This window comes from Oncorhynchus masou, chromosome 6 (genome assembly GCF_036934945.1).
Source record: "Oncorhynchus masou masou isolate Uvic2021 chromosome 6, UVic_Omas_1.1, whole genome shotgun sequence".
In the NCBI taxonomy this organism is placed as follows: domain Eukaryota; kingdom Metazoa; phylum Chordata; class Actinopteri; order Salmoniformes; family Salmonidae; genus Oncorhynchus; species Oncorhynchus masou.
The window spans coordinates 13,210,532-13,223,740 of NC_088217.1; positions in this window are offsets into that span (position 1 = coordinate 13,210,532).

The following is a 13,209-nucleotide window of genomic DNA, read 5'->3' on the forward strand; positions in this document are numbered from 1 at the left end:
CTCTCTGGATGTCTTTATCTCTGGATGTCCCTCTCTCTGGATGTCCCTCTCTCTGGATGTCTCTCTCTCTGGATGTCTTTCTCTCTGGATGTCTTTATCTCTGGATGTCTATCTTTCTGGATGTCTTTCTCTCTGGATGTCTTTCTCTCTGGATGTCTTTGTCTCTGGATGTCTCTCTCTCTGGATGTCTTTCTCTCTGGATGTCTTTATCTCTGAATGTCTCTCTCTCTCTCTGGATGTCTCTCTCTCTGGATGTCTTTCTCTCTGGATGTCTTTATCTCTGGATGTCTCTCTCTCTCTCTGGATGTCTCTCTCTCTGGATGTCTCTCTCTCTGGATGTCTTTATCTCTGGATGTCTTTATCTCTGGATGTCTCTCTCTCTGGATGTCACTCTTTCTGGATGTCTCTCTCTCTGGATGTCCCTCTTTCTGGATGTCTCTCTCTCTGGCTGTCTCTCTCTCTGGATGTCTTTATCTCTGGATGTCCCTCTCTCTGGATGTCTCTCTCTCTGGATGTCTTTCTCTCTGGATGTCTTTATCTCTGGATGTCTCTCTCTCTCTGGATGTCTCTCTCTCTCTGGATGTCTCTCTCTCTGGATGTCGCTCTCTCTGGATGTCTCTCTTCTGGATGTCTTTCTCTCTGGATGTCTTTATCTCTGGATGTGTCTCTCTCTGGATGTCTCTCTCTCTGGATGTCTCTCTCTCTGGATGTCCCTCTCTCTGGATGTCTCTCTCTTTAGCTGTCTCTCTCTCTCTGGATGTCTTTATCTCTGGATGTCCCTCTCTCTGGATGTCTCTCTCTCTGGATGTCTCTCTCTCTGGATGTCTCTCTCTGGATGTCTCTCTCTCTGGATGTCTTTCTCTCTGGATGTCTTTCTCTCTGGATGTCTTTGTCTCTGGATGTCCCTCTCTCTGGATGTCTTTCTCTCTGGATGTCTTTATCTCTGGATGTCTCTCTCTCTGGATGTCTCTCTCTCTGGATGTCGCTCTCTCTGGATGTCTCTCTCTCTCTCTGGATGTCTTTCTCTCTGGATGTCTTTATCTCTGGATGTCTCTCTCTCTGGATGTCTCTCTCTCTGGCTGTCTCTCTCTCTGGCTGTCTCTCTCTCTGGATGTCTCTCTCTCTGGATGTCTCTCTCTCTGTATGTCTCTCTCTCTCTGGATGTCCCTCTCTCTAGATGTCTCTCTCTGGATGTCTTTCTCTCTGGATGTCTTTGTCTCTGGATGTCTCTCTCTCTCTGGATGTCTCTCTCTCTGGATGTCCCTCTCTCTGGATGTCTCTCTCTCTGGCTGTCTCTCTCTCTGGATGTTTCTCTCTCTGGATGTCTCTCTCTGGATGTACCTCTCTCTAGATGTCTTTCTCTCTGGCTATAAGTATTCAGACCCTTTACTCAGTACTTTGTTGAAGCCCCTTTGGCAGCGATTACAGCCTTGAGTCTTCTTGGGTATGACACTACAAGCTTGGCACACCTGTATTTGGGGTGTTTCTCCCATTCTTCTCTGCAGATCCTCTCAAGCTCTGTCAGGTTGGACAGGGAGCGTTGCAGCACTGCTATTTTCAGGTCTCTCCAGAGATGTTTGATCGGGTTCAAGTCCGGGCTCTGGCTGGGCCACTCAAGGATATTCAGAGACTTGTCTCGAAGCCACTCCTATATTGTCAGACAGAGCCCAGACTTTAAACTGATCGAACATCTCTGGAGATGTAAATGTAAATTATACATTTGCTAAAATTTCTAAAACTTTTTTTTGCTTTGTCATTATGCGGTATTGTGTATAGATTGATGAGTAAAGAAAACAATTTAATACATTTTAGATTAAGGCTGTAACATAACAAAATGTTGAAGAATTCAAAGGGTCTGAATACTTTCCAAATGCACTGCATATATACACAGTATACATACATACATACATACATACATACATACATACATACATACATACATACATACATACATACACACACACACACACACACACACACACACACACACACACACACACACACACACACACACACACACACACACACACACACACACACACACACACACACACACACACACACACACAGTCAGTCAGTCAGTCAGTCAGTCAGTCAAGGCCAAAAGTTTGAGAATGACACAAATATTAATTTTCACAAAGTTTGCTGCTTCAGTGTCTCTAGATATTTTTGTCAGATGTTACTATCGAATACTGAAGTATAATTACAAGTATTTGATAAGTGTCAAAGGCTTTTATTGACAATTACATGAAGTTGATGCAAAGAATCAATATTTGCAGTGTTGACCCTTCCTTTTCAAGACCTCTGCAATCCGCCCTGGCATGCTGTCAATTAACTTCTGGGCCACATCCTGACTGATGGCAGCCCATTCTTGCATAATCAGTGCTTGAAGTTTGTCAGAAGTTGTGGGTTTTTGTTTGTCCACCCGCCTCTTGAGGATTGACCACAAGTTCTCAATGGGATTAAGGTCTGGGGAGTTTCCTGGCCATAGACCCAAAATATTGATGTTTTGTTCCCTGAGCCACTTAGTTATCACTTTTGCCTTATGGCAAGGTGCTCCATCATGATGGAAAAGGCATTGTTCGTCACCAAACTGTTCCTGGATGGTTGGGAGAAGTTGCTCTCGGAGGATGTGTTGGTACCATTCTTTATTCATGGCTGTGTTCTTAGTCAAAATTGTGAATGAGCCCACTCCCTTGGCTGAGAAGCAACCCCACACATGAATGGTCTCAGGATGCTTTACTGTTGGCATGACACAGGACTGATGGTAGCGCTCACCTTGTCTTCTCCGGACAAGCTTTTTTCCAGGTGCCCCAAACAATCGGAAAGGGGATTCATCAGAGAAAATGACTTTACCCCAGGCCTCAGCCGTTTAATCCCTGTACCTTTTACAGAATATCTGTCTGTCCCTGCTGTTTTTCCTGGAGAGAAGTGGCTGCTTTTCTGCCCTTCTTGACACCAGGCCATCCTCCAAAAGTCTTTGCCTCACTGTGCACGCAGATGCACTCACACCTGCCTGCTGCCATTCCTGAGCAAGCTCTGTACTGGTGGTGCCCCAATCCCGCAGCTGAATCAACTTTAGGAGACGATCCTGATGCTTGCTGGACTTTCTTGGGCGCCTGAAGCCTTCTTCACAACAATTGAACCGCTCTCCTTGAAGTTCTTGATGATCCAATAAATGGTTGATTTTAGGTGCAATTTTACTGGCAGCAATATCCTTGCCTGTGAAGACCTATTTGTGCAAAGTAATGATGACGGCACGTGTTTCCTTGCAGGTAACCATGTTTGACAGAGGATAGAACAATGATTCCAAGCACCATCCTCATTTTGAAGCTTCCAGTCTGTTATTCGAACTCAATCAGCATGACAGAGTGATCTCCAGCCTTGTCCTCGTCAACACTCACACCTGTGTAAACGAGAGAATCACTGACATGATGTCAGCTGGTCCTTTTGTGGCAGGGCTGAAATGCAGTGGAAATGTTTTTGTGGGATTCAGTTCATTTGCAATAGGAACTTTGTAATTAATTGCAATTCATCTGGTCACTCTTCATAACATTCTGGAGTATATGCAAATTGCCATCATACAAACTGAGGCAGCAGACTTTATGAAAATTAATATTTGTGCCATTCTCAAAACTTTTTGGCCACGACTGTACATACATATATATACACTACCATTCAAAAGTTTGGGGTCACTTAGAAATGTTCTTGTTTTTAAAGAAACACACGTTTTTTCCCATTTAAATAACATCAAATTGATCAGAAATACAGACAGTGTAGACATTGTAAATGTTGTAAATGACTATTGTAGCTGGAAATGGCTGATTTCTTTTATGGAATATCTACATAGGTGTACAGAGGCCGTTGTGATAGCTAATCCAAGTTTATCATTTTAAAAGGCTAATTGATCATTAGAAAACCATTTTGAAATTATGTTAGCACAGCTGAAAACTGTTGGTCTGAATAAAGAATCAATAGAACTGGCCTTCTTTAGACTAGGTGAGTATCTGGAGCATTAGCATTTGTTGGTTTGATTACAGGCTCAAAATGTCCAGAAACAAAGACCTTTCTTCTGTAACTCGCCAGTCTATTCTTGTTCTGAGAAATGAAGGCTATTCCATGCAAAAAATTGCCAAGAAACTGAAGATCTCGTACTACTCCCTTCACAGAACAGTGCAAACTGGCCCTAACCAGAATAGAAAGAGGAGTGGGAGGCCCTGGCGCACAACTGAGCAAGAGGACAAGTACAATTAGAGTCTCTAGTTTGAGAAACAGACGCCTCGCAAGTCCTCAACTGGCAGCTTCATTAAATAGTATCCACAAAGGACCAGTCTCAACGTCAACAGTGAAGAGGCAAGTCCGGGATGCTGGCCTTCTAAGCAGAATTGCAAAGAAAAAGCATATCTCAGACTGGCCAATAAAAACAAAAGATTAAGATGGGCAAAAGAACAGACACTGGACAGAGGTACTCCACCAGCTACAATTGTCATTTACAACATTAACAATGTCTACACTGTATTTCTGATCAATTTGATGTTATTTTAACGGACAAAAATGTGCTTATCTTTCAAAAACAAGGACATTTCTAAGTGACCCCAAACTTTTGAACGGTAGTGTATATATCACCAAAAATATATATGGGGTTTGGAAATGATGCAGACAATTAAAATTGATGGAAGCCACAGTCTATCTGCAGTATGAAAGCTTTTTTCCCCCCTAATAGAAAAGGAACAACAAATTAAAAGACGGTCTAATACTCATGTTGTCAGGTTCTGATCTTAGTTTCTTTTTTTATGTCTTTGTGTTTGGTTGGTCAGGGCGTGAGTTGGGGTGGGTTGTCTATGTTCTTTTTTCAAAGTTATATTTTCTACGTGTTTGGCCTAGTATGGTTCTCAATCAGAGGCAGGTGTCGTTCGTTGTCTCTGATTGAGAATCATACTTAGGTAGCCTTTTCCCACCTGTGTTTTGTGGGTGATTATTTTTCCGTGTCAGTGTTTGTTCCACACGGGACTGTGTCGGTTTTCATTTATTTCTCTTGTTCCTTTTGTTTTCTGTGTCCAGTGATATTTAATTAAAATATATTATGGACACATACCACGCTGCGTTTTGGTCCTCTTCTCCTTCACCAGAAGAAAACTGTTACAGAATCACCCACCAACCAAGGACCAAGCAGCGTGGTATCGGGCAGCAGCGATCTCTGGACTCATGGACATGGGAGCAGATTTTGAACGGAAAAGGGCCCTGGGCACAGCATGGGGAATATCGCCGCCCTAAGGCAGAGCTGGAGGCAGCAAAAGCTGAGCGGCGGCGATATGAGGAGGCAGCACGGCAGCGCGACAGGCACGAGAGGCAGCCCCCAATTTGTTTTGGGAGGAGGCACACGGGGAGGGTGGCAGAGTCAGGTTGGAGACCTGAGCCCACTCCTCGTGCTAACCGGAAGAAGCGCATGTACTGGTCAGGCACCGTATTATGTGGTCAAGGGCACGCTGTCGCCAGTACGCGCTCATAGCCCGGTGGGCCAGCCCCTCGCAAGTACCAAGCGAGAGTGGGCATCCAGCCAGGGCGTGTTGTGCCAGCCCAGCGTGTTTGGTCTCCGGTACGCCAAACAAATAACAGAGGTATAAATACCCCGGGGAAGATGGGCAACACCTCGAGGGGGGTGGAGACAAGCACAAAGACAGGTGAAACAGATCAGGCTGTGACAGTCACGTCTTGCTCTTCATTGTAATCAGAGGGCTAATATAAAGACTTTCTATAAATACTTTTTTGCTAAGAGTTGAGGAGAGACTGACTGCATCACTTATTATTTTTATAAAAACATTAACGTGTTAAAAATTCCAAAGGGTTTCATAGTCAACTTACACAGCTCTGACAAACACAGTTACCTTACCAGACATGCCCCCAGGGGTCTTTTCCCAGTCCCCAAATCCAGAACAAATTCTAGAAAGTGTACAGTATTATATAAAACCATTATTGCGTCAAATTCCTTTCCATTTCATATTGCCTAAATGAGCAGGAAACCGTGGTTTGAAAAAAAATGATAAAGCAACATCTCTAGGCACAATGCCTCTCCTCTATTTGACTTAGATACTTTGTGTGTATGTATTGATATTTAGGCTATGTGTGCCATTTGTACATTTATGTAGTTCTGTCCATGAGCTGTTCTTGTTTATTAATGTTCTGTATAATGTCATGTTTCATGTTTTGTGAGGACCCCAGGAAGAGTAGCTGCTGCTTTTTACCAATGACCAAATACCTGACTAATACCTGCCAGTCATGGGTTCTATCTGTCAGTCTTGTCCCATTGTATGTTGGGTTTGATATGCTTATCGAAGAAGTCTTGAGCTTCCTATGCAGTGGAAAACATGTGTTGTGTTCTGGAAGGTTAAGCTGAGTTTTACAGGGTGGATGAAGTCGCATCTCAGGTTTAACTTGGTAGCTGGGATCTCACTGCGTTGTAGGTCTCTGTTTTTATACAGTTCGAAACTCACGTCTGGATAGATGCTGATCCTCTTCCCTGCAAAGGTTAGCCCCCCGGATTCAAAGCTGTGAATCCATAAAATCATACAGCGAGAGCCGTTGCAGAGTTAACCCGTACTGTGCGCTGATGTTTAACAGCTGCATGCGACCCAGCTTATCCTGCCTGAATAGTTTGTGGAAAAGATTGCTCATGACGGAAGTTTGGATGCCAGCTTCCACACCAGTTTCATGTCCTGTGACCCGCATATTGAACTTACGGGAATGATTTTCGAGTGATTCCGTTTAGACTTTTAGGAGTGTGATTATCCCTTTCAACTCTGCTAGCACTGTTTCCAGGTCATGGAGTTGAAGCTCTGTCGCATTGGCTGTCTTCTCCAGACAATCCACTTTGGTTGAATAGGTTTCCATTTAGCAGTGACTTCCAATGATTTATTCACCGGTTATAATTGTATGTCAAGGTTAGAGGTAACCTCCTCATAAAAAAAGATCTTGTATAGTAGAGCCCAGCTCTTTCAGTTGTCTGGTGAGCCGTCACGTTCCCACAGTTGAATTGTGGACAGGCAAATTCTAACTGCTGTAGCCTAATATACCTGCTAGTTACACAGTATATACAAAAGTAAGTGGACACCCCTTCAAATTAGTGGATTCGGCAATTTCAGCAACACCCGTTGCTGACAGGTGTATAAAATCGAGCACACAGCCATGCAATCTCCATAGACAAAAATTGGCAGTATAATGGCCTTACTGAGTGACCGTTATAGGATGCCACCTTTACAACAAATGACAACACATTTCTACCCTGCTCGAGCTGCCCCAGTCAACTGTAAGTGCTGTTATTATGAAGTGGAAATGTCTGGGAGCAACAGCGGCTCAGCTGCGAAGTGGTAGACAACACAACCTTACAGAACGTGACCGCTGAAGCGTGTAGCACGTACACATTTTCTGTCCTCGGTTGCAACACTCACTACTGAGTTACTAGCACCGACTGATCGCTGTGTTATTGAGAAAAATGTACTATGATTGAGATATGTGGTTGTCCCACCTAGCTATCGTAAGACTAAAACACAATCTAAGACACTCTGGATAAAAGCATCTGCTAAATGACTAAAATGTCAATTTAAATGTACAAGGTAAAGGGGAAGTGTATAATTGGCCTATAGCGGCTAAATGCTAGCAATAATAACGCTAATACCATATTCTAAAGAAGAACCAAACATCTGTGGTTTTTACAAGACAATAATGCTCCTTACAATATTAACAAGAAAAACTTCAGCAGAACAGACATGCAAGACATATGCGTGACATTTGTTTTCCTGCCTTTCTGCCTTACTCAGTATCTGAGATAGAGCCATTCAAAACAAGTCTTCTCTTGTTTATCATTCACACTCGACCACATGTTGAAGGTTGAATCCTTACACAGACGCAGAAGATGTTACATGGCATATGTTATTGTTGGCTCTATTTCAGTGTTTCAACATCGTTCTGTAAGACGTGCTATCATTCAAAAGAAAGTCCGAAGAGAAGCCAACCTGTCTCATTCAATACCTGTGAATACACAAGAGCTGTATATTTTCACGAGCAAGATTCATATTTTTTATAGCAGTGTTAAATGTAATACTATTCCCCACATACAGAGTGAAGAGACCACAGGCACATCCATAGCCAAACACTCCAGAATTGGATTCCATCTCCAATGCCCAGAGCATATAGAACAGGTAATCTTGACTTGGATTCCATCTCCAATGCCCAGAGCATATAGAACAGGTCATCTTGACTTGGATTCCATCTCCAATGCCCAGAGCATATAGAACAGGTCATCTTGACTTGGATTCCATCTCCAATGCCCAGAGCATATAGAACAGGTCATCTTGACTTGGATTCCATCTCCAATGCCCAGAGCATATAGAACAGGTCATCTTGACTTGGATTCCATCTCCAATGCCCAGAGCATATGGAACAGGTCGTCTTGACTTGGATTCCATCTCCAATGCCCAGAGCATATAAAACAGGTCATCTTGACTTGGATTTTTATTTTTATATATATTTGGATAGTGTTCCCTGTAACCTTCCACTTCAGCTCAACACAGACAGACTGGATACTTTCCAAATGGCAATGCAAATTTGACAAGACGTAAGGGTAATTCTGGGATGTTTTCCAGTGCACTGATTTCTAATTGGTAAAAAGAGAATCTGAATATAAAGAAAGAGCCAGTGTATTATTCACCTTGGCCCTTTGTGCACACAATTGAACTCAGTTATTTTGCATTTAATATCTGAAATGTATTGAATAGGAATTCAATTAATCTTATAATATAATAATATATATGGAATTTAGGAGACGATCATGCATTCATACATTTTACACACAGGTGGTCCCGGGAGTCAAATTCTCTATCCTGGCATTGCCAGCACCATACCTACTGAGCTGCATATGACTGCATAAAATAGATATGAAGTGGATGGCTTTGTTAGCTTCACTACTTATTTACTGAGACCCGAAACCCTGTCGCACCAGACCAAGAATTGGATCTGATTTTCTGGGTCAGTGGTATTCTCTGTGCTCTGTGGAGTATGTTTAATTCAGAATGAACCCTGCATTGACCACACTGACTAATGCCGAGGTAAGTGGAACAATCACATTAGGTGATATTTTTGAAATCCCTGAGGTGAAGAAAGACAGGATATTGAATGTGCCATTGAAGACACATGGATGAAGCCTACACATCCTGCAGTTTGTATTTACAGCTAAGTCCACTCCTGTTCACGTTTACTCCTCATTGAGGGACACTTCCTGAATAATCATGCAATGTACAGCATGCATCACTGCAACATCCTCACCAAATTGTGGGTTTTAACTATTGGGGGAATGCTCCCCCAATGCCTGCCCATGAGTAGGGCCTTTCGAGTCGCTCCAGTGAAGGGATGGCAACTGATGGGCTGCACCCGCTACAACAGTGGTTCCCAACTCCAGTCCTCAAGTAACACCAATCAGATCCGGGGCCAGGATAAAGTGACCAAGGGGGCTGTTGAAATCACCAAGGGGGATAAATTTGTTTGGGGTTCTTACTTTGAATTTATATTGAATTCTACATAAACATGCTATAGCATAACAAACGTAACGTTCAAATGCAGAGACTCCGAGATCATTGAGTGTTTTTTAAAATCTGTGGCCTATCTCCGCTACACTGCATCAGAACAATGGACAGCCCCCTACAGCTAGACCGTTTAGATAATAGGCAATTACCCTATTACAAACAACCTATGTAAATGCACTGTACACACAGCTGTCTTACCAAAATAATGCAAACAAAATGTTGAAAGTAGTAGCAGTTTGGCTTTGAATACTGGCACAATGAATGAGAACAGACGAAAACAGCGATACCAAGTAGCAGGCCTAGTAAACGAAATATCTGATCGATAAAGGCATGACACAATCTATATTCAGGCTAGTTACATGAACAGCAAACAAAAGCCGATTGGAGATCCAAATAACTAAAACAGCCTACTACAGTGAGATGCAGCCCTGCACAGCTGTCTTGCCAAATAAATAGGCCTATACAGTCCCACTTCAAAAATGGAGAATCATGACTCTCGCTCATGAGTTCAGCAACACATTGTGATGTGGCACAATACACTTCTATGATTCAAATTCGACCCACGTAATCAATTAAGCAGTGCCGGCCTACCATAAATACCATTATGTACAGTTCCATTTACAGCTATGAAAAGCAATAGGCTACGGAGAAAACCATAATAGAATGTAGCCAGCAGTATGTAGCTCTATAATGTAGCTATACCCTGGGGCGTCATTTGGGTTCTTCATTGGAATTATATTGAATTCTGCTTATATCACTCCATACCACAATAAACATAAAAGTAAAAAAAATAAGCTTTTGATCAAAGAAGTAAGAAGTAACACGGTTCAATGGCACGATATCTCGCTTCACTCTATCAGCACCATGGATAGCACCCTAACAACCAAAACAAGATTTTGATAATAAACAAACCAGCTAGACTGTTTCAATCTTGCCTTTTCAAAAGAGTTGCAGATGCCTTGATTGCTCTGTAAAACTTCCTGAGTAATCGATCATTCCATTCTCCATTCTCCCCGGAATATTCTTGTAAGATTCTCCTCAAATGCCAGTTGGATTAATTGAGCTTTCCTTGGGTGAAGCATGCTTCTTCTGTGCTGACTGAACACAGTTTGTCAAAGTGGGAAATTAGCTCTTTTGCGTTGTTCATGTATCTATGGACACCCAAAAGGAACTCAATAATGTCCACAATCGGCGACAAATACGCCGAAGTTCCCATTGCACTTCAAACTAGTTTTTATTTCCACAGTGCAGTGCATTTCATATGCTCTTTGCTTGATGACTAGCAAGTCCTTTGGTCCTACCAATAGCATTCTTCCACTTAGAATACCCAGCTTGGGTGAAGGCCTTGTCTGCGTTACCATTGGATCCAACACACAGAACTTTCGACATGGGAAACAAAATGCAGCATCTGCAGTAACTGAGTATTCCAGGCACTCTCTTCCTATGAACCAGTTGCTATTAAATGAAGGTTTTTGGACAGAAAATCTGCAGCTAGGATAGGATTCTAGGCCAACCTGGGCTGGCTCTTTTGTTCCAAGATCATCAGGATCACTCGGAGGTGGAGGCGGCTATGGAGTCATTAGCATTATGTTGGCGCTTGTGGAAGGGTGGGTAGGTTCTGCACACAGAGCTAGCTGGAGCTCAGGAGCATCATCGCTGTTGGGCTTTTATTTTTTTATTTTACCTTGATTAAACCAGGCTAGTCAGTTAAGAACAAATTCTTATTTTCAATGACTGCCTGTTCAGGGGCAGAATGACAGATTTGTACCTTGTCAGCTTGGGGGTTTGAACTTGCAACCTTCCGGTTACTAGTCCAACACTTTAACCACTAGGCTACCCTGCCGCCCCACCATTGGTTGCAGCCTCAATTGTTTGATGCTGCTGCTCATCGCTTTCCTTTCTCCTTTGTTCTTCACTTTGTCAATGCCAGTTTTTGATATCAATCATGGCAGATTAGCTGGTTCGAGCTAGCTAAATAGGCTAAGGATAATAACACTAACGCTTTTTACAGCTGTAGGCTGCTTCAACTGTGGCGCAGTGGTCTAAGGCACTGCATCTCAGTGCAAGAGAAATCACTGGTTTGAATCCAGGCTGTATCACATCCGGCCGTGATTGGGAGTCCCGTAGGGCGGTGCACAATTGGCTCAGCGTCGTCCAGGTTTGGCTGGGTTAGGCCATCATTGTAAATAAGAATTTGCTCTTAACTGACTTGCCTAGTTAAAGTAAGGTAACAAAAGTCAACTTGACCCCACCCTTTTAAATCCAAATAAAATATTACAGGTGAAGGCGTATCACGCTATTTACTTAACCTACTACAGCGATCAGAAGCCTTGTTTTCCGCCTTTTATGGAAACCCAAAGGAGTCATACCTAATCGCCCAGTGGCTTTCTATAGGCTCCCTGCTGCAACCTAGTCTCAGAGCATTTCGTGTTAGTCTGTACGTAAATCCTAGATATTCCATTTTGCAGTATATGTTACGTTTCGTATGATATGTATTAATTTGAGAATGTCCGTCATCCATTTTCAAATGATATGTTACGAATTACAATTTGTATGACCTGTTACGAATAACAATTTGTATGATATGTTATGAAATAGCAAAACGTACAATATGTTTTTATCTTAACCCTGCAATATGTCATTTTTTGGGGCGATCTGACCCACATAGAAATGTTGAGTTATAGATCTGTCATTCTCATTGAAAGCAAGTCTAAGAATGTGCACTATTTCTATGCATCCCATTCTTAAGTTTAGTTTCTGCATCTTTTACCTTTGGTTTTGTACACCAGCTTCAAATAGCTGAAAATACAATAGTTTTGGTTATGGAAAATATATTTCACAATGGTTTAGATAGTACAATGATTCTCTACACTATGACTGCTTGTTTTGTCGCATAAACTGAAATTAAGCAAATTATTAGAATTTTAGCAACCAAGAAATGGAGGAGCGATTTCGGCATATTGCAACTTTAAGTAGCTTCTGTCTTATGTAACCGTACTAAACGTAACATACTGATTTGAGTGTCCCAGATTTACGTCTACTATGTTACATCTAGTCTATGAGCCAAGGCTGCGTACACACAGCTAGAGTGCAGTAGAGATACAGATTTTGGGGTGCCAACCTGTCAAGCAATCTTTTTTTTGTTTGTTGCTATTTTAATATAAGGACCTAAAACTGAACGGGATAAAGTTTGAACTGAGGGGGCTAAGCCCCTTTAGCCCCCTCATGGTGCCGGGCCTGCACTCAATAGTACACATTTTTATTGTAGTCTGACAAGCACACCAGATTCAAGTGTTTTTTGTCCGGGCTACAACAAGAAGGTGTGCTTTTGGGGGTACTGGAGGACTGGAGTTGGGAACCACTATCCTACATAGTGCACTACTTTTGACAATAGCCCTATGGACCCTGGTCAAAAGTAGTGCATTATATAGGGATTGGGTGCCATTTCGGACACAGCCATGGTATCTTGTAAACTCTAATGTCGTACTGGAGCCAATCTGTACTATCTGGAAGGAGGCAGCTACATGTGGACCTTGATCTAGTGGCCGAGGCTTATTGACAAGTGGAGGTTGATATAAAGGATGGAGAAGACAGCTTTCACAATGCCCCTTAGGCGACGTGGGTTTCAACGAAT